A 21598-nucleotide genomic window follows, 5' to 3' on the forward strand; every position below is an offset into this window, starting at 1 on the left:
TTTGTGACATCCCTGAGACTGTTGTGACATCACACAGCTGCCTGTGACGATAAAGAGTAGTTGTGAGGCCATAGAGCAGATCCTGCCATCATAGAGGGCATCTCTGTGACATCAGAGAGTGGGTTGTGGCAGCACTGGGTGGCTGTGTAACATCACACAGCAGGCTGTGACAACACAGAAAAGACAGTGACATCACAGGGTGCCTTTTTGACATCACTGTGTTTTCTGTGACATCACAGTGCAGCTGCATGACATTCCAGGGTGACATCTCAGATTTGGTTCTGTGGCATCACAAGCGTGATGTGTGACATCCCAGAGTGGGCTGTGATATCATTGGTGTCTATGTGACATTGCAAAAGAGGTGTGTGGCATCATAAGGGGCAGTGTGACATCACAGGGGCTGTGTGACATCACAGGATGCTGTGTGACATCACAGAGGCTGTGTGATATCACAGGAGCTGTGTGACATCACGAGGGCTGTGTGAGGTCACGGGGGAGGTCACTCTGCCCCGGCTCCCCTCACAGCTCCCCCCAGAGCAGTCCAACCCTGCTCGTGCACAGCAGGGTCCCCTGTCCCCCCGGGTCCCCCTGCCCCCGGCCCCGCAGCCTCCCCCAGAGGATGTTCCACGAGATCGACCCCAGACCCTGACACAGGGATGGGGGTCCGGGGCCCTGGGGGTGGCACAGGGGGACAGGGACCCCCCCGCAGCATCCCTGTGTCCTCCAGGGCCAGAGCCTGGGCCAGGGGTCCTTCACCCTGCTACCAACAAGGGGCTGAGACTGCTGAAAAAATCTCCAGCAAGGGAGCAGCAGAAACCAGATTTAATATTAAGGGACAGCAGCACAAAGTTCCTTGGCAAGAGTCACTCTGCTCCTGACTGGACACTTCAGGCACAGAAAGGAAACAAAGTAACAACAAAACCAATGTAAATCTAGGCAATCAAACCAGAAATGAACAGAGAACTGTCCCTGTGAGTGTGTATGACACAAGGGCAGCGAGGGCAAGGATAAAAGGAATACAGCCTAAAAGCTTAATAGAGCTCAAACCTAACAGAATTTAACTTACACCTTAACCTTAAGTGATACCTTCAACTTCACAATTTGGCAGAAGAACACTACTTAACAGTATCTAACCTAACTTATAACTTACGACTTAATTTAAAACAGGAATACCACTTAAAAAATTAGGTAATAACTTAAAATAAACTTTATATCTTTGCAAAAGAACAGCTTTCAGCAGCATTTAACTTAGCTTAGAGCTTGTGACAAAACCTTACTTACTGATATCTGGATATCTGACTGACTCAGCTATCCAAAGCACTTAAACCCCTCAGAGAGCAGCATTTCTGCCACATTTCCCCAGCACAGGCGCTCCTGTGTGCACACAGACACCAAGAGTCAGTGCAAGGCACCCGTGAGCAATTCCCCTGAGGGCAGGAAATGCTCACTGCTAATGCTTTGGCATCTCCCCAGTGGGCGAAGGGTTGAGCCTGGATGAGTGGGGGGATCAACCCAGGCTCCGTCGTTGTTCAGGATCCCTGAGTGCAGCAAACGGGAGAGTTCCCGGCTGGGAGAGGCCCCACTCAGAGGGAGTCGTGGCCCAGGAGAGCTCCAAGGGCTCCTTTTGGAGCGCTGTTTGCAGGGCCCCAAGAAAGAGGCTTCAGTCCCAGCAATGGTTCATCCTGGCCACACTTGGCACCAACAGCTTTCTTTGGATCCCTGTGATAACAGGGATCTTGTGCCACGGAGGGAACAACAACAGTTCCCAGGGCTGCTCCTACAGAAACCAGGAGCTGGTTGGGCAGCAGCAGTGCCTGGAGCAGACAGTGTTTGTGATGAGCTGCAGAGGAGCAGAGCCCAGGGGCTGTTGGCCAAGGCCGAGGCCCAAGGAGCATTTCTCAGCTGGCAGGGTGGCCTGAGAAGGGGAGGGGGGAATGCAGCAGCACAGGGCCATGGAACCAAGGGACCATTGTGACACTGTGGGGTCCTGTGAGACATAAGGACCATTGTGACACTGTGGGCCCCTTTGAGACCAAGGGAACATTGTGACACTGTGGGGCCCTGTCAGACCAAAGAGCCAGTGTGACACTGTGGGGCCCTGTGACATCAAGGGACCATTTTGACACTGTGGGGCACCATGGAATCATGGAGAGCACTGTGACATTGCTGGGCCTCATGGAAACATGGAGACCATTGTGACACTATGAGGCCCCGTGGAATAAGCAAACCATTGGGACACTGTGAGGCCTCATGGAACCAGTGAGACCATGAGGAAGTCTATTGTGATACTATGGACCTCCTCATGGTGGCCCTGGGAGGACCATTGTGATACTGTGGGGCCTCATGAAATCAAGAGGCCTTTCTGACACTGCAGGGCGGCATGGAACCAAAGCTCCAGGGCAACACAGAGTGGCCTCCTGTCATCAGTGGTCCATTGTGACACTGTGAAGCCAGAGGAGACCATTGTGACACAGCAAAGCCCCAGGGTCCAAAGGTCCATTGTGATATTGCAGACCTCATGGAACAGAGGAGTCCCATGACATTGTGGGGCCTGGGGAACCATGGAGACCATTGTGACACTGCAAGGGCTCATGGAATCCTTAGGACCATTGTGACACTGTGGGGCCTTATGGAACCTAGGGGCCACTGTGACATTGTGGGACCCCGTGGAACCTAGGGGCCATTGTGGCACTGCAGGTCTTCTTGTAATCAAGGGGCCATTGTGACACTGCTGGAACCCATGGAATCAAGTCACCATGATGACACTGCGGGGCTCCATGGATCCAAGGCACCATTGTGACACTATGGAGCCCCACAAAACCAAGAGAATACAGAACAGCTCTGGCTGGTTTGGCCTCCCATGGACTGCCTGACTGGTACAGCTGACCTGTGCATGTTGAGGGTCACTTCTCACCTGCTGCTGAAACACTGGGGCTCTGTGCTTTCCTTCCCAATGGAAAAGAACTGTCCTTCTGCTCCAGGCACCCATGGCCAGAATTGGGATTTCACCTCCAAATTTCCTTATACCCTGATATTGTTCCCATAGGAATATTGCCAGGACAAGTCTGGCTGGCAGTGGTTTCACAGTAGTCACTTCTCATCGGTCCCCAAAACACTGAGGGAGGGTCCATGCTCTCCTTCCCATGGGAAAGAACTGTCTTGCCTCTCCAGGTGCCCATGGCCGAGATTGGTTTTCCACCTCCAAAATTCCCTAAATTCAAAGACTGCTTCCAAAAAAAATCTGCCATTCCTGACAAGTCTTGCTGGCCTTGGCCTACTGAGGCTCTCACCTGCCTTCCAAACCTTGGAGCTGTGTGCTTTCCTTCCTATGGAAAAGAACTGTCCTTCTTAACCAGGTGCCCATGGCCACAAATGGGATTTCACTTCCAGCATTCCCTGTAGTGACACACTTGAGGAGATTGTTGGCTCGAAACATTTTGAATGTGGAGGAGGAAGGGGCAGGTTCAGCCTTGCCCTGCCCTGGAACCCCAGCCCTGCCCTGCCCTGTGACCCCAGTACCCCCAGAGCCTCTATCCCAGCCCAGCAGTGTCTGCCAGTCCCTGGCACAGCACAGGCAATGCTCCACAGCCACCTCTGCAGCCCCCAGCCCAGCTCCTGACGGACCAAATGCCCAAGTCCCACCTGGGGGAAGGGCCCAGGATGACCAAGGGGTATTTGAGGCTGACCACATGGCAAGCACACATCTTGACCCTACCTCCTCTTGGAATTTCCATCTGAAACGTTCTGGAATCCAGGAGTTGGTAGCTGTTTGTGTGCTCCCCTGTATTTTGTTTTATTTCTTTCTCTCTTTCTTTTTCTTTTCCTTCTTCTAATTCCCTCTTCTTGCCAATTTTGAGTAACTTAAAATTGAACAGGCTTAGAGTTTGTAAAGGTGAAGGGGCCAAGTTAATGCTTTGAGAATTGTGTTGTGTTGATTGAATGTCATATTAAACCTTTTGCCAAAGTTTCTCTGATTTTCTAAAGTTACCAGTAAAAGCTGTTTTGTTGCTTTGAGCTCCTGAGAATCTTTTGTTGGTATTGCTCCAGTGAGTTCAACTCAGAGTATGGAAAGAATTGTAATTCCTTTTAAATATCTCTTTTAGAGAGTTGTTTAGGGGATGGGAGTCAGGGCTTGTCTGTCCTGCTTGGCACAGCCCAGGCAGGGCTTTCCCAGCCACATTCCACACTCCATTTCCCAGCTGGAGCCCCTGGTGCCTCTGAGTTGGGCTGCCCCAGCCCCAGGGACGCTCTCCTTGTCTGCCCATTCCCCCACGGTCTCTGGGCAGGGATGGCCTCAGTGGGGGCTGCTGACATCCTCTGCACCTTGGAGGCTGCTGCTGAATTGTCCTGCTCCAGAGGCTTGTTCAGCCTTCAGCTCTTCAGTGCAGGAATTCACTGTCTCAGGGCTCATTAACATTGAGAACACCTTAAAAAGCCAAGCCTCTGAGAACAATTTAATTTTAATTTTTAAATATTTTGCGGTTAATTAGACAAATTCCAGTAGTGTATTCAAGTTGAATAGATTCTATTTAAAAAGACAGTGAGAAAAGATTTCTTAGGTCAAATTGAGGGTTTTTTTCCCCTGTCCATTTACATATACATGCAATCTCCAGCTGACACTGAATCCAAGTACCTCCTTATGCAGTTGGAATAGATATGAAAATCAAGACCCTTCATGGCTGACAATCAATTAGACTCTGTCTCTACCCCCACCCCACCATTTCCCCCATCCAAGCCCTGGCACTCAGAGCAGCCTTGTGCAAATCTGAGCTCCCTCCAGGCCAGGCTGCACCTGCAGCTTTCAGCTCCTTGGCTCCAACTTCCACCTGCTTTCCTTGGAGAAGGAGCTGCCCGAGAAACAGAGGGATGTTCATTTCTTTTCAGCCAAGAAACCCCTGGGAACTAAGGTGTGTGCTGGAATTCAATGCACTCCCCATCCCACAGCAGCCCTGCATTTCCCTCCTGCAGCCTTGGTCTCCAGCACAGCCATGGAGGCTCTTTGGGCTCTGGAGTGTTGCTGCAGCCCCCAAGGGCAGCTGAGCTCTGCCTTTGGCACAGTCAGGCCTGGCCAGCGCAGGCCATGCTCAGCAATTGCTTGTGTGTGCCTGGCCTTGCTGTCAGCCCCGGCAGCGGCTGTGTGGCCCCTTTGTGGCCCTTTGCTTGCCCAGCCATGGTGGCCCAGCCCCTGTGCAGGCCCAGCCCAGGCCAGGAGCATTGCAGCTGGGAACGGCCCCTGTGCCGTGGTGCCCACGGCAGCCTTGGGGCTCTGTGCCCCATGGCCTCCCTGCTGGGCAGTCTCTGCCAGCTCCTGCAGAGCCCATGGCACCTGTGGGGATGCACAGACAGCCCTGCCCCGGGCTCTGCCAGCCTCTGGGCCAGCAGAGAGGCAGCCAGGGCTGGCCATGGCTGGGAATAGGCCCTGAGCCCTGCAGGAGGATGGAGCTGGGCCACAGCCAAACTCAGCCCAGGACAAAGCTGGGCTCAGCAGTCAGGGCTGCCTAGGCAAGGGCACAGAGGCTGGTTGACAAATGTCCTGGGCCCCCTCTCCCTGCTCTGTCCATGCCACCAAGGGCACAGAGCAGCCTCCTCTCTGGGCCACTTGCCTGTTTTCAATGCCTTGCACAGGCGCTGGCCCTGCCCCACAAGGCCTGGCCTGAGTCCTGCCCCTGCACGCTCAGCCAGGCTGAGATGGACACTGATGGTTTCTGGGCCAGGCTCTCTGAGCCCAGCCCAGCTCCCTGCAAGCTCTGCCAGCTGCCCTGAGCTCTGGGCAGCACCAAGGGCCTCTCCCCAGCCCAGCCCAGCCGGCTCTGGCCCCACAGCTCTGCTCAGGCCAGGCTGCTCTGGGCACTGGCCCACGGCCTCAGCCCCTGGCAAGGGCACAGCAGCAGCTGCAGTTGCCACAGGACTCAGCCCCAGCCATGGGGGAAGGTGCTTGACCAAGGCCAAAGGAGGCTCCCTGGCTGCCCTGCTCCCCTCGGGCTGAGGTGCTGAGAGCTCTGCAGCCCCTGCTGCCATCCCATCTGCCCAGGGCAGCACAAGAGCCCCGGCCTTGGGGCCCTCAAGAGCTGCTCCTGCTCCAGGCCCAGGGCAGGGCCCATCCCAGAGCTGGGGCAGCCACAAAGTTGTGCCCATTTCTGTTCATTGCTGCTCTGATGGGGATGGATCCTTAGCCACTTGGAGGTTGCGGGAGAACTTTGTTTCTCCAGAGGCCTCTTCTTTCCTGACCACTTCAGTTCAGGAATTCAGTGTAAAAGGCTCATAAATATTTGTTCCAAAACACCTGAACAAGAAGAACCCCAGGGACTTATATAAATATTCAATTTGACCGTGGTAATTATACACATTTTAGAAGTATATTCAAAGTGAATATACTATATTGAGAACAATGCAGTGAGAACTGTTTTGTCCTCTTTTCTTTTCCTATTTATAGATTGATATCAGCAATGTCCAATTGATATTGACTCCCAGACCCTCCTAATGCAGTCTGAATACACATGAAAATCAAGACCCTTCATGGCTGCCAATCAATAACACTTTGTCCCTACCCCCTCCCTACCATTTCCCTCAGGAATGATGTGTCCAGCAGGAGCAGGGCAGTGATTCTTCCCCTGTGCTCAGCACTTGTTGGGAAGCACCTCAAGTTCTGTGTGCAGTTCTGGGCCCCTCAGTTTAGGAAGGACATGGAGGGGCTGGAGCGTGTCCAGAGAAGGGCAACAAGGCTGCTGAGGGGTCTGGAAAAGAAGTCCTGTGAGGAGTGGCTGAGCGAGCTGGGGCTGTTTATCCTGGAGAAGAGGAGGCTCAGGGGAGACCAGGCAGTGTCAGGGCACAGATTGGACTTGATTATCTCCAAGGTCTTTTCCAACCCTGCTGATTCTGGAATTCTCTCAAACCCTTGGAGCAGTCACAGGATGAGCCCTGGGCCTCCTCTTCAGAAGCTGCAGCAGCCCAGGTCCCTCAGCTTCTCCTGCCAGCCCCAAAGCCCATCCTGTCAGTCCTGCAGAGTCTCTGCAGCTCCTCCTCACTGCCCAGAACAGGCAGCCCCAGAGCCAGACACAGCAGCCCAGATGTGCCCCGCTGGCCTGGGGTGCCTCTGGCAAGGGAGCAGCACCAGGCACTGCAGGAGCCTGAAGACAATTCCTGCAGCAGCTGTAGGATGATCCTGCTCCCCAAGGGACATTCCCATGGCGCCAAGTCAGGAACTGCAATGGGGAGTGGGGCCAGACAGGAAAGGGCAAACAAGGATGGGTTGTTTGCAGGGGAGGGAACAGGGATGGGCAAGAGCAAGAAATTTATACCGGGGAAAGAGTAAAGAAAGCAAAGGTGAAGCAAAGGAAATCCTCAGGACAGTTTGGGGGTGGCTGCCACGCAACCCTGGCTCTGCGCAACATTGTCTGCAGTGGGACAGGAAACTCCCAGCTGATGGGAACAAACTTTCTGGCTGACTGCAGAGGCCAGGACAAAGCTGAGTGGTTTCCCTGGTGTCCCCCAGCCCTTGCTGGCCCCAGGGGCTGATGGCATTTGTGCTCCCTCAGGTTCATGTCCCCACACCAACAGCATGGGGGTGCTCCTGCCTGCTGTGTGCAATGCAAACAGGGGCTGCTGAGCCAGTGCTGCCGTGTCTGTGCCTGCAAGGATGGGGCACCTGTGTGAGCTGGGGGAGAGGCCAGGGCTGCAGAGGGGGGATGTTGTTGGCAGCTCCATGAGGACGCTCTGGGATGCTGCCCTGGGCTGTGCAGCGCACTGGGGATGGATCAGCCCCTGCTCTGCTGCTCCTTTCTGTCTCCCCCAGGGCCCTTGCAGAGCCCCAGCAATGCTGTTTGTGCCAAGCCTGCCCACGGCCAGCCTGGGGCTGCTCACGGGGGTTTTCTGTGCTGAGCATTGGCCTGGGCGTGTTCTTGAGATAGCCTGGGCAAGGAGCCTGGAGCCCCCAGGGCCTGGCCTGAGGCGTCAGCGCTGCCCCAGCAGTGCACATGGCCTGTCCCTGCTGCAGCCCCAGCACTGCCACCCCCAGGACTGTTCCCGGCCCCGAGAGCACTCAGGCCCTACAGCAACACCAGGGCCACCAGGGCAGCGGGGCAGGGCCACGGCAGCAGCACTGGCAACACCAAGTGCTGCTGCTGCTGGGCACAGCTGCTGGGCCAGCCCTGATCTGCCCCCAGCTCTGCACACCGACATTGCTGCTGCAGCTCCAGAGAAGGCAACAAAAGGGCATCTCTGTAGAAAACTTTGCTGCAAGATCCTTTAGTTCCTTCACATACACCAAGAGTGCAGCCCCTCGTTGACACAGTCTGTGGTCACAGGGAAGGTGGAGAGAAAGAAAATGAGAAATGACACAAACAATGGATTTTCATTGTGCAAATATTATTAAATTAAAACAAAAAAAGAAAGATAAACCACAACCAAACAAACAAGAAGTATCAAAGATGACTTTTATTACAAGTGATTTGCAGAAATTGGCCAGCAGTTTAATGTGGAGAGCCTGGTTCAAGCATGGCTTAAAGAAAGAGGCCATGAAGGTATACAGCTGATGGAAAAGTAAAAGATAGCTGTAAAGCAGCATTTCCCAGGCTTGATTCTGTAAATAATTAGATTTTCAAGCACATTTTTATAAACAATAAGATTCTCAGACAGTCTTCTCATAACAGGCAAACATTCTGTCCTTGGCTGCTCTGGGAACAGATATGAAGGTTTTGAGAACTTTTCATATCACGGTGAGAACACTGATCCTGGTTTCAATAAACAAACCACAGGTATTGTAAACAAAAGGAGGGTTGGAGTTTTTTCTGTAGCCTATCGTGAGCTTGAATTTTGCAATATGCATGAAGTCAATTAACATTGTTATAAAAGGTGGCTGATTTGATCAATAAATCGGAGTCGATGCTCATCAATCGGATGGTCATCTCCCTTCACTTCAATAGTTTAATGTTCCTGAAACCATCCTGTCATCAGTCTCCACACTGCAGCCTTGAGCTGCTGGTTCCTCAGGCTGTAGATGAGGGGGTTCAGGACTGGAGGCACCACTGAGTACAGAACAGATAGTGCCAGATCCAGGGATGGGGAGGACACGGAACGGGGCTTCAGGTAGTAAAATACAGCAGTGCTGATGAACAGAGAGACGACTCCCAGGTGAGGGAGGCAGGTGGAAAAGGCTTTGTGCCATCCCTGCTCAGAGGGGATCCTCAGCACAGCCCTGAAGATCTGCACATAGGAGAAAACAATGAAGACAAAACAACCAAGTGCTAAAGAGATGGAAAATACAATAACCCTAAGTTCCCTGAGGTAGGAATTAAAGCAGGAGAGCTTGAGGATCTGGGGGATTTCACAGAAAAACTGGCACAGGGTATTGCCATGGCACAGGGGCAGGGAAAATGTATTGGCTGTGTGCACCAGTGAATAAAGAAAAGCACTGGCCCAGGCAGCTGCTGCCATGTGGGCACAAGCTCTGCTGCCCAGGAGGGTCCCGTAGTGCCGGGGTTTGCAGATGGACACATAGCGGTCGTGTCACATGATAGTCAGAAGGGAAAATTCTGCTGAAATGAAGAACAGAAAGAAAAAGAGCTGTGCAGCACATCCTTTGTAGGAGATGTCCCTGGTGTCCCAGAGGGAATTGTGCATGGCTTTGGGGACAGTGGTGCAGATGGAGCCCAGGTCGCTGAGGGCCAGGTTGAGCAGGAAGAAGAACATGGGCTTGTGCAGGTAGTGGCCGCAGGCTACGGCGCTGATGATGAGGCCGTTGCCCAGGAGGGCAGCCAGGGAGATGCCCAGCAAGAGGCAGAAGTGCAGGAGCTGCAGCTGCCGCGTGTCTGCCAATGCCAGCAGGAGGAAGTGCCTGATGGAGCTGCTGTTGGACATATGCTGTGTCTTGGCATGAGGATCTGTAGAAAAAGTAATCATGGAATAGCTGGGTTTGGAAAGGACTTTAAATATCCCAGCACAGCTTGGGGGCACTTTACTTTCCCCCCTCTGCCTGCCCAGGGCTCTGCTGCCTGGAGCTGTCCCTGCCAGCAGCTGCTTCCCTGTGCCCAGGGCTGGGGCCTGCAAGTGCTGCCAGAGCCCAGCCCAGCCCTGGGGGCTCAGCTCTGCCCTGCAGACCCCTCCCAGCTCTGACACTGCCCAAGGGAGCTCTGGATCTGCAGGGTCTGATGGCAACATCAGAGCAACCCTGAGGAGGCTGCAAAAGGGACACTGATGCTGACTGTGATGGGCCCTGTGCTGATTTATGTCACTCCCTGGTTTATCCAGATCTTAGATAACACTGTTTTTTTGTCCACCTGAACTGAGAAATGAAAATATATCTCCAGTTTCCCATCCTGGCAACCCAGAGCAATAGATTATTAAAGCAGGATTTTCCCTTTTATGCCACCCCTGCCTTCCTGCGCTCCATGTATAATCTACGTAGAAATGTTCTGCAGTCAAATGCCATGCTGAGAGCAGTCCTGAACAATGCAGCGTCCTCCCCTCACAAGGAGAACACTTCCAAGCCTTACCAGCTGTCTCCTCCCACCCAGATCTTGTTCCCCAGTGCTGGCTGCAGCTGCCAGGGCTGGCTGAGAGCTGTCCCTGGCAGGCAGCAGAGTCCCTGCCCCAGCACAGCACCCTGGACTGCAGGACCCTGCTCTGCACGACAGCCCTGGGCACCCCGGCTGCTCTGCAGAAGAGACAATCAGAGAATGTACTCACAGAGTCTGTAGGCATTGGGATGTTCCAGCTTCAGGAGATCACTCCAGGAGATGCAGCTGCATTGTCCTGCAGCCAGAGGTTCCTGTGCCAAGGGCGGGCAGTGATTCTGCCCCAGGCACTTCTCAGCACCTTCCCAGCCCTGACTGATTGAAGCTCTTTGCGCCTCTGTGCTGTGCCTGGGGTGGCTGCAGACAGTGCCCCAGCCCTGCTGGGCTGGCAGAAGAGCTGCTCATCAAGAGAAATGTGCTTTTGAAGCTCTTCTTGGTTACCAGGAGCTACCTCTGTGCCAGGAGCCCAGCCCAGCTCAGCAGCACAGACACAGCACAGGGACTTCAATGAGCCTCTGGGGCTTTGTGCTCAGGCCCTGAACATCAGTCCCTGAGAGAGAGCAGAAGAAACCTCTCCAGAACTCCAAGTCAGAATCCAACTCCAAAGTTTCTTGGACTTTTAATGGGTCCCACCGAGGTTCATGACTGAGAAAGTGTCCCCAGGCCCCAGGCAGAGCAGAGAACTGGAGGCAGTGATGACAGGTGAGGACAAAGAGAAGCCAAGTCTTGGTGCCTTGAGGCACATCAGCAGGGTCTGTGCCACCCAGGGCTGGGAGGAGACACCTTGTCCTGAGGCCGTCGGGCCTCCTGGCACAGCCCCAGCCAGGCTGGGCACTGTCACCCCCTTGTTCTGCCTTCAGCATCCCCCCCTAGCCCACATCCCAGTGGCCTCAAGGATCTGCTGGAAGGAGTCCCTGGGGAGCCTTGCTCAGAAATGGCCCTGGGGGCTCCTGAATGCTCCCTGCAGGGACTGCAGGTTTTTCAAAGGACTTTGGGTTTGGCTTTTGCCTTGGAGTCTCTGAGAGGTTTGTGAAATCATAGCCTCCAATTATCTGCTGTAATGAGTCTCTGGAGAGGCTTTGTCAGTAACACTCAGTGGGGCTCATTAATGCTTCAAGTTACTTCAGTTATTTTACGGTACTTGGTGTTTCCCTTTTGATACAGACTCTGTGAGAAGTTTGTGCAATCATGGCCCCAATTATCTGCTTTAACGAGTCCCTGGAGAGGTTTGTACTGACACTCAGTGGTGCCTATTAATACTTTGAAGTACTCAAGGTTTTTAAAGTACTTTGGATTTTCCTTTCCACACTGAATCTCTTAGAAGTTTTTGTGCCATCCTGGCCTCCAGTTCTGTCCTCCAAGGAGTCCATGAGGAACCTGTGTAGGGGATGGACCTCAGTGGGACCCATCCATGCTTTGAGACACTTTGGGGTTTTCTTCTAACTTTGACTCCTTGAAAGGTTTGTGTAATCTCCTCTCAGGCCCTGAGATTCCAGGGCTCAGCTCCAAATGCACTGTGTGGCTCATTAGGATCAAACAAGTCCTGACAAACCATGGTTCTGCCTTGATTTCCCTCTGCTCTAGTGCAGTTCATCAGAAATATTTCTGTAGTGGTTTTCATTCACCAATTTGAGATTTCTTGGAGAATGCAGCAATTATTGTAGTGGGTTCAGTATTGGGTAATTACCAGTGCACTCAGTAGAATACACTTACTCATTTCCTCTTGTGTGATAAGGTTAGGAGAACAGCAAAGCAGGCTCAAAACTTTAAGAGGGCATGAGGAAAAGTTCATCAATAGCAACTAAAAGAAAGAGTAAGAAGAACAAAACTTTCAGAACACTTCTCCTCTCCCTGCAACCTTTTCTTTCTTACTGACAATATAGAGAGACAAACCTAGAATTTTCAGTCAGTTTACCCCGAACTGGAATAGTCTTTCTTGAGCTCACTTAGGGAGAGAAGTCTCTCTTTCATGCTATGGAGACTTCTCCAGAAGAAACACTTCTCTTGTGGCTCTCAATTTCCATGAATAGCAACTGCCCAGAAAAATCTGCAATTGTGACATCCCTCCCAGTTTTTCAAAGCTCTTTTACAGATGTGTTTATGGGCCATGTCAACCTATGGGGCATTAGTTTAAAGATGAGCTGTTTAAGAGCAAAGGTTTTCCTCATCTATTTCTGAAATCATCTTCATCTCTGAGAACAGAGATCTTTTTCTTCTCCCTGTGAAGGCACAGGATCTCATCACTCTTCCCTTTTTCAATGTTCTAACTTCTCATGGGATCACAGCTACTTCAACATTTGCTTACTTTAGCATGGAGGCCTTTGCTGAACAAGTCAAGTCTCCATAATTTTCAATGCGATACAGGGAAAAACAGAGTCTGGTGTATCAGTTACATCCTTCTCCATAGCTTTACAAGAGGATTTCAGCCCCAAGATCAGGACATCTCCTCATCCCTCCCATCTGGGACTCGACTTCCTCTTCATGACCTTGGTGTCTTCCTGTTGCTCCTGTATGTGCTTGCACTTTGTTCTTTTCTCTCACTCGAGGGAGGATGGAAGCACTGAAAGAGGTAATATCTCACCCGGGGCCTGCAGATGGTTCCGTGACCCCGGCCGGGCTCGGTGCTTGCAGCCAGACCTGCTCCCTGTTCCCTTGGTTCCATAGGGCCCCATAGTGTCCCAATGGTCCCTTGCTTCCATGAGGACCTGAGGTGTCATAATGCCCCTTTGGTGACACAAGGCCCTGAAGGGTCACAATGGTCTTCATGGTTCCATCAGGCCCCACAGAGTCATAATGGTCTCTGTGCTCCATGCTGCTGTGTCACCATGGCCCCTTGGTTCCATGGGCTCCAGTGGTGCCACAATGATCCCCTTGGTTCCATGAGGTTCCCACAGTGTCCCAGGGATCTTAATGGGAAGGAAAGAACCCAGCCCCGGTGTTGCAGGGGCAGTCACCAGAGGCCAAGGCCAGCCAGATTTGATGGTACTGACAGATTTTACCTGGGAGCCACCCTTGGATATACATAATTTTTTAGGTGGAATCCCAATTTCAGACATGGACACCTGGAGGAGAAGGACAGTTCTTTTACATAGGAAGGAAAGCACGGAATACCGGTATTTGAGGGGCAGACGAAAGCTGGTCATCAGAGGCCTAAGTCAGCCAGACCTCTCTGTTCTAGTTGCTTTTGTATGAAAGTAACCCTTGGATATAGGGAATTTGGGAGGTGGAATCCCAATTTTGACCATTTCTTTGTAGATAAGAACGACAGTTCTTTTTCATAGGAAGGAAAGCACAGAGCCCAAGTGTTTCAAAGGCAGATGAGGAGACAGGTGGCTCCTGTCCTGGCTCCCAAGCCAGCCAGACCTGATTGTCATGGCAGCTTTTGTCATGGAGGAGTCCTTGGATATATGAAATTTCAGAAGAGAAATCTCAATTTTGACCTTGGACTCCTTGACAAGAAGGATAGTTCTTTTCCATAGGAAGGAAAGCATCAAGCCACAGTGTTTCGAGGCAGGTGAGGGACAGCTCCCTAGCGGCAAGGGCAGCTAGACCTCCCTGGCTTTCATTTGGGAGCAATCCTTGGATGTACGGAGTTTTGGAGGTAGAATTCCAGGTTTGGCTATGGGCACCGGGTCAGGATGGATGGTTTTTACCAGTAGGAAAGAAAAATGCCAAGTCTAATTGTTTTGGAAGAAGATGAGAGGTGGCCACCCTTAGGCCAACACAGTCAGACCTCTCTGTCCTGCCACCTTTCATCTAGGGACTCTCCTTGGACATAGGGCATTTTGAAGGTGGAATCTCATATTTGGCTATGGGTACCTGGACAGGAAGACAAGTCCTTTCCATTAGGAAGGAAATCACAGAGCCCCAGTGTTTCAGAGGCAGATGAGTGCCAGCCCTCAGGAAGCCAAGGTCAGCCACACTTGTCAGTCCTGGCAGCTTTGTCTGGGAGCTATCCTTGGATATAGGGAATTCTGGAGGCAGATGCCAAATTTTGGCCATAAGCGACTGGTCAAGATGGATGTTTTTTCCCATAAGAAAGAAAAGCACATGGTCCCAGTGTTTCAAAGGCAGATGAGAGGTGGCCCTGGATGGCCAAGGCAGCCAGATCTGTCTGTCCTGGCAGATTTCATCTGAGAACAATCTGTGCATATAAGGAAAATTGGAGAAGGAATCCCAGTTTTGGCCATGGGCCCCTGGAGGAAAAGGACAGTTCTCTCCCATAAGATCGAAAGCCCAGAGCCCCAGTGCTTCAGGGGCAGATGAGAAGCAGCCCTCAACATGCCAAGGTGAGCTGGACCTGTCAGGTGGTCCCCAGGAGGCCCAGCTACCCAGACCTGTTCCATGTTCCCTTGGTTTAATGGGACCCCACAGTGTCAAAATGGTCTCCTTGGGTCCATGAGGCCCCGGAGTGTCACAGTGTTCCCCTTGCTTCTGCAGTGCCACAATGGCCCCGTGCTTCCATGAGGCCTTGCAATGTCACAATGGCTTCGTGGTTCCACAAAGCCCTGATGTGTCACAATGGCCCGTAGGCTCCATGCGCCCTCGCTGTGTCACAGTGGCTCCTCTGTGACAGTCCCGGCTGCACAAGGTCACCATGGACCCTTGGTTCCTTGGGACCCCCGAGTTTCACAATGGTTTCCTTGATTCCATGAGGCAGCACAGTGTCACAATGGCCCCTTGGTTCCAGTGGGTCCCAAAGTGTCATAATGGTCTCCATGGTTCCATGAGGCCCCATAATGTCACAATGGACTTTTGGTTCCATGAGCTTTCCTACTGCCAACAACAGTCTCCTTGGTTCCACAGTGTCACAATGGACCTTTGGTTCCATGAGGCTCAGTAGCGTAACATGGATGCCTTGATTCCATAAGGTTGTGCAGTGTCACAGTGATCTCCTTGATTCTGCAGTCCTGCTGTGGCTGCTGTGTAACAATGGACCTGTGGTACCATGAGGGTCCATAGTGTCAACATGGTCCCTTTGGTTCCACAAGGCCTTGCTGTGCCACAATGGACCCTAGGTTCCCCGCAGCGTCTGGGCAGCCACAGACCCTCACAGACCCTTATGTCTCCTAAGCGTCCCTCACAGCCCCTCATGGCCCCCATGGCCCCTCACAGCCTCAGGCCTGGGGCTCCTCCCAAAGGAGAAGGGGGCGGGCCCTGCTTGTTCTCCTTTTATTTCTGTCCCTTCCCAGCCATGAGTAAAGATGGCCTGAAATGGAGCCTTTCCCCAGCGTTTCCCTCGGGTTAACTGCGGGCTGAAGCTCTGTGCTGGCGCTGGCCCCAGCGCCACCATCCCTGTAGCCGCCAGGCCTTTGCTGTCCCCCCGTGTCCGTTCCCTGTCCCCGAGTCCCGCCCGGCTCTGGCAGCAGCAGCAGCCGCAGCGCAGGGGGCGCCGGCCCGGCCCAGCCGGGGCTCCCGGCCAGGAGCAGTAGCAGCGCTGGCCCCTTCCCGCCTGCTCCTGCCTCGGCTCCCAAGGGCTTTTAACAGCTCAATTCTGGAGCACAGCAACTAGCACCCACACACAGCCCTGACTGCTCAGGGCCCGCCTGTGCTTCCCCGAGCCAGCCCTCAGAGGAAGAAAGGATCGGCCTCCAGCGCTGTTTACAGCACTGTTTTACTCACCCTGAGCTGACAGTAGGAGGCTGCTGGTGCCTTTGCCTTGGGAATTGCAGATTATGGCAGCTCTTGGCCCTCTTCTGCTTGCCACCTGAATTTTATCTATAAAAATACAAGTGCTTCTTTCAGTTGGTTATACCCACGGTGCTTTCATGACAGTGAAGTCAGTATTTTTGTCTCGGACATAAAGATCAGCAGATACTGGAATGCCCTCCAGCCTCTGAGCACTAAGGCGAGGGGAATTAAAGCCACACAGACCACGTTTGCAGTGCTCAAACACAGCCCTGTTGCTGAAGCTCTTGAAATAGAATATACTGACAGAGGCCACCACAGAAATTGCCTCCATAGTGGGGAATTAAATTAAAAAATCCACCAGGAGAAGCAGAAACCAGAACTTCTCAACTCGCTTCATTGCCCCTTCCCAGCAGCAGGAAACGCAGATGCCCAGAGGTGTTTTGCACTGCTGCTGCCCCCAGTTTGAGCCCAGGTTCTGCCCAGTCCCAGCGGGAACCTGAGCCCAGCCCAGGGAGCTCAGCACACGCGGGGCCAGGCCCAGAGCCCGGGCACGGCCGCCCATTGCGGGGCAGCGGCGCAGACGGAATGTCCTGCGGCCCAAACCTCCTGCTCCTGCCACACAGCGCCAGCGCTCTCCCCCTCCTCCTCCTCTCCCAGCACGGCACAAATTCCAGCTCGGAGGAGGCTTCCCCAGAGAGGGCTCCATCTCCTGTTCCAGCCTGAGTGTCCCTGCAGAGGAACAGGGCGTCTTTCAGGCACTTTCACAAGCTCAGGCTTCTCCCTTCATGGCAAATCTGGGACGCAAATGGCCTTGCTAAGAAAGACAAAACCCAAAATGGATTAGTAGTTATTAGAAAAAAATCACCCCTCTTCCAGGCAAGGTTCACCAAGTCATTCTCTGCATTTCTCCTTTTCAGATTCTTTTAGTCAGTTACTCTGGGAGGTCCAGCTTGTTCTGGTGCTTCTCATGAACTGATTTTGCTCTTGATTTATGCACCAAGGCACCAGATGTGGAATCGTCCCCACTGAACTCAGAAACAAGCTCCCTCTGTCAGACCATTTTCACATTCCAGATCATTATCAAGGTGTCCACTGACAGGTTGGAATGATTATCACACAACTCTCCACTTGTGGCTGCAGGTTCTGGAAATTCTTTCTCTGCATTCAGCCAGGCTTGTATTACCTAACAATTCCTGGTACCATCTCCTGTTTCCTTAGCCTGGAACAGTAACAATATAAAACCTTACCCACGGCACAACTGCCCGATCTACCAGGAAAAGAAAGGACAAGTTTTCAAGTCCTCAAAACCTTTGTCCTGCTTTGCTGCAAGAGTCCTGCTGCATGCACAGTGTGGAAAGCCAAGAGAAGCTGCAGGTGGTGGCACATCTTGTGACAGGAGTTCGACCTCATTCTCCAGGAAAGGTTTTTGAAAAGAGCAGACAGGATTACAGAGAAGATTCCTGGAAAACTGAAACAGCTTTCCAGAACTGAAATGAAAATGGTAAGGAATCATCTGAAATATTTTCCTCAATTTATTTCTATGCTCCCCTTTTCCATCTTACACTATTTCTCCATGCCATTAATTCAAAATGCATCCCACCTCTAAGATCGATGACTTGGCAAGTTTTAGGCACTCTAAAATACCATGAGCTGCACACAGTTTGCCTTCCCCTGTTTTTGCTGGAAAGCAGCAGTGGAGCCATCAGTGCAGTGCTTGGGTCAGGCATGACTCCTGCAGGCAGGGAATGTGCCCCGGCAGTGTGTGACCCTCAGCAGGGACAATGCTCAGCAATCCTGCAGGCAGGGAATGTGCCCCGGCAGCGTGTGACCCTCAGCAGGGACAATGCTCAGCAATCCTGCAGGCAGGGAATGTGCCCCGGCAGTGTGTGACCCTCAGCAGGGACAATGCTCAGCAATGCTACAGGCAGGGAATGTGCCCCAGCAGTGTGTGACCCTCAGCAGGGACAATGCTCAGCAGCGTTGCTGTGCTCGGTCTCCATGGAACCATGCCAGGAGCAGCTGCTGAGCTCAGAAGTCATCGCAGCCCCCACCCTGCTCCAGAGCCCCTTGGCAGGGTGGGCTCCTGCCCTGGCTCTGTGTGCCAGGAGCCAGCAGCACTGGGTGCAGGGAGCCCAGGGAGGGCACAGAAACGCTGGGTGAGAAATGCTGGGGCACAGCAAGATGGGCGAGTGCAGCTGGCCAGGGCAGAGGAGCAGCACGCACAGGGGGCACAGGCTGCAGGACAGATGGCCAAGGGGAGAAAACAACAAACTTCTCAGGAGGGTGGAGAACAAATGTTTAGTTGCAAACTTCAGACAATGAGGTATTTGGGAAATCTGAAAAAGCATTGAATTACAGTAAAGCACTTGACAAAGCACTGACTGAGCAAACTCTAACCTGTCCAACTTCAAGTTATGCAGATTTTGAGAAGATGAAGTCAGGAGAAGAGAGAGAGGGAGAGAGATATCCACAGTCAGTCTTGGATCTCAGCTGCTGCGAGCTCCGGGGCCATGGGATGTGTCAGTGTCACACCCGTGTCACAGCCAGACCTGCTCTGGTCCCTCTCCCAGGTGGGGTTTTCGGGGTGCCAGGGGCTTGGCAGCCACTTTGGGGCTGCACCAGAGGCTGCAGTGGCTGGGGTGGGCCAGTGACCACCCCACCTATGCACAACTCTCCCTGCCCCCAAACACACACACACTGGAGATGTCTGGGGCTGTTCATCATTTCTCTGCTCTCCAGCACCGAGGCAACGGACTCTGGCTACAGCTCTGAGCTCGTGCCCAAGGCAACCACCCCTGGCAATGGGGCTCCATGGAGCTGCTCTCAGGAAAACCCCCGAAAGCTGGGGAGTGCCCCAAAACTGCCTCAGAAACATGAGAGACCTCAAAATGTTTTCAGGAATGTGGATTATTCAAAAACTCAGTAATGGGCTCTCCCTCCCTTCATCATCCCCAAACTCTGGCTGTCTGATTCCAGACCCCAGCCCACCTCCCCAGTCCCAACCTCAACCCATCCCACCCCTCCTGGACATCAACGCCCCCTTCCCAAGCCATACTTCCACCATTTCCCACCTCTCAAACCCCATCCAACCCATCCTGCCCCACCCAACGCCCATCTTACCCCTCCTGATTTGAAGCCCACTTCACCCAATCCTTTTCCAACCCTTTTCTACTCTGAGGGACTCAGTAACTGAGTAATTTTGGGGTGGGATTGCGGAGGTTTCTGTGGCATTGAGCGGTTTTGAGCTGACAAATATATCCCTCTCATCTTTTGCCAAGAAATAAAGACAATCAAACCAAATACCCCCCAACCCCTCCCCATATCCTCCCAGATATCTCCTGCAATCCAAGATTCCCCCAAAACACAAGTAAAATGTGAGGCTTTAGATGCCACTGATGAATTTGTTGATTTTTAGCCCAATTTTCTCTGTTTTAAAGGGAGAGAGGTAAATCAAAAGATAAAGAGAGGCAAAATAAAAGGAACACCAGCCATTTCCCACTGTGTATCAAAGGAAATGTGAGTCACCAGGGCTCTGACCAATGTGACCCCATGTGGGTTCTCTGATGGGGATGAAGCTGGAGCAGTGCATGAAGCTCCTCCTGCAGTTGGGGCACTCACAGGGCTGCCCTTACCGGTGCGTCCCTTGGTGTTGGGTAAAGAACGAGCGGTCTGAGAAACTCTTCCCACACTGGGGACACTCGTAGGGCCTCTCTCCAGTGTCGATGCGCCGGTGGGTGACGAGGGTGGAGTTGTGCCTGAAGCCCATCCCGCAGTCAGGGCAGCAGAAGGGCCTCTCCTCGGTGTGAATTCGTTTAGTTACAAGGAGATGGGAGCTGGTCTGAAACCTCTTCTGACACTGGGGACACTCGTAGGGCCTCTCCCCGGTGTGGAACCTCTGGTGGACAACCAGGTCAGACATGTGGCTGAAGCTCATCCCACATTCCAAGCACTCGAAGGGCCGTTCCCCAGTGTGGTCCTCTGGTGGCAGATCAGGTTGAATCTCTTCCTGAAGCTCTTCCCACACTCCAAGCACTCATAGGGCCTCTCACTGTCATGAAGCTGCTCATGGACCACCAGCTCTAAGCTCTGGCTGGATCTCCAGCTGCCTTCCTGTCTCGGGGTGGGTTTTTCCTCCTCAGATCACCCCGGGCTTGATTTGGAGCCCCTACTCCTGAGGGATCTCCTGGGCTTTTCCTCCCTGTTGGATTCCTGCACCGTGAAGCTGCGCAAGATGGCATCTTCCACCATGTTCTGCTGTGGGGATTTGTCTTCCATGGTCTCCATCCTCAGCTCCTTCTCTGGGGGAGGAAGGACAAGGAGAGGATGGGATTTGCCTCTGTGCCAGAGCGAAGGGGAAGGAGATCCCCCCAGTGCATCCCCGGCAGGACAGCGTTGGCACCAGGGTTGTCCTGCAGCCGGGGGCCGTGCTGGGCAGGGAGATGGAGCTGGAGAGAGGGGGAAAGGGGCACTGACTTCCTCCTCACCTGCCAGGGTATCCCAGGGCTCCTTCCTCTTCCTCGCAGCCTTCTCCTCCTCCATCTGGCCAAGGTTTGGGAATGGGAAATCCTGGTTAGGGGGAAAAACAAGGTGTGAAGGCCTTGGGTTGGGGATTCCTCCTGCCCAAGTCCATCTCCAGAAGTCACCTGATGTCCATAAAAACCTCCAAAAATCAAGAGTGAATAAAAAAAAGCCACCAGGAGTTTCCCATTTCCAGTCTCATCCCTTTGGGGTTCTGGTGGTCCCCCATCTCAGGGCTGCTGGGGATCCCATGGGTCCTGGGGATCCCCCCTCTCCAGGGTCCTGCTTAGGGATGCTGGGGGCATTTCGGGTCCCCCTCTCCAGCCTCCCCGCAATCCAGCCACTTGGGGCTCCCCCCTCTCCCCACCGCCCCGTCCTGGTTTAGGGCAAATCTGGGAGAAAATCTCCAAAAGATTTTCCTCTAGAAAGCAGATTCAAACGGCCCCTCCTCCAACTGGATCGAGAAAAGATTTCCATGGAGAATAGGGGAAAAACCTGTTTATTTTACAGGCAAAGCATTCACCAGCACAAAAAAATGAGCAATATTAAACAATAAAACCTCTTGCTGCTGCAAAAGGGATGACAAACTCAGAAAGTCCCTCCGTGGGCTGCAGCTCAGCTCACTCCATCTCTTATCAGTCCCTCCACTGCTGGAAATGCCACAGCCCAGGCTTGGCCAGATGGGCCACAGGTGGGGCTGCCGGTGCTCTCTGGGTGTTCAGTCCAGAGCAGGTTTAAACAGCTCTAAAGAAAAAGAAAAACCACAGTCCAGGGAACTTCTCTGCCTCAGAGACCTAAAAACTAACTAAAAGCAAAGGAGAGCTCTGTCCTGCTGTCTGTCCATCCAGGAGCCGGAATGTGAAGGAATGAGAGCAGTTTCTGAAAACAAACTGCTGCTTCTTCCTCCTCCCCTTCACTCTCAGAACCAGCCTTAAAGG

At 52.9% G+C, this 21598-nt stretch overlaps 1 pseudogene; it reads right to left on the minus strand.

Annotated features, from left to right (window-relative positions):
* LOC128949271 (olfactory receptor 14C36-like) overlaps positions 1-9855 on the minus strand; it is a 156183-nt pseudogene extending 146328 nt beyond the window's left edge.
* Positions 9856-21598: the final 11743 nt, after the last annotated feature.

This window comes from Melozone crissalis, unplaced genomic scaffold, assembly GCF_028551555.1.
Source record: "Melozone crissalis strain CALT ecotype California unplaced genomic scaffold, PUWL_Pcris_2 ptg000209l_1, whole genome shotgun sequence".
NCBI lineage: Eukaryota > Metazoa > Chordata > Aves > Passeriformes > Passerellidae > Melozone > Melozone crissalis.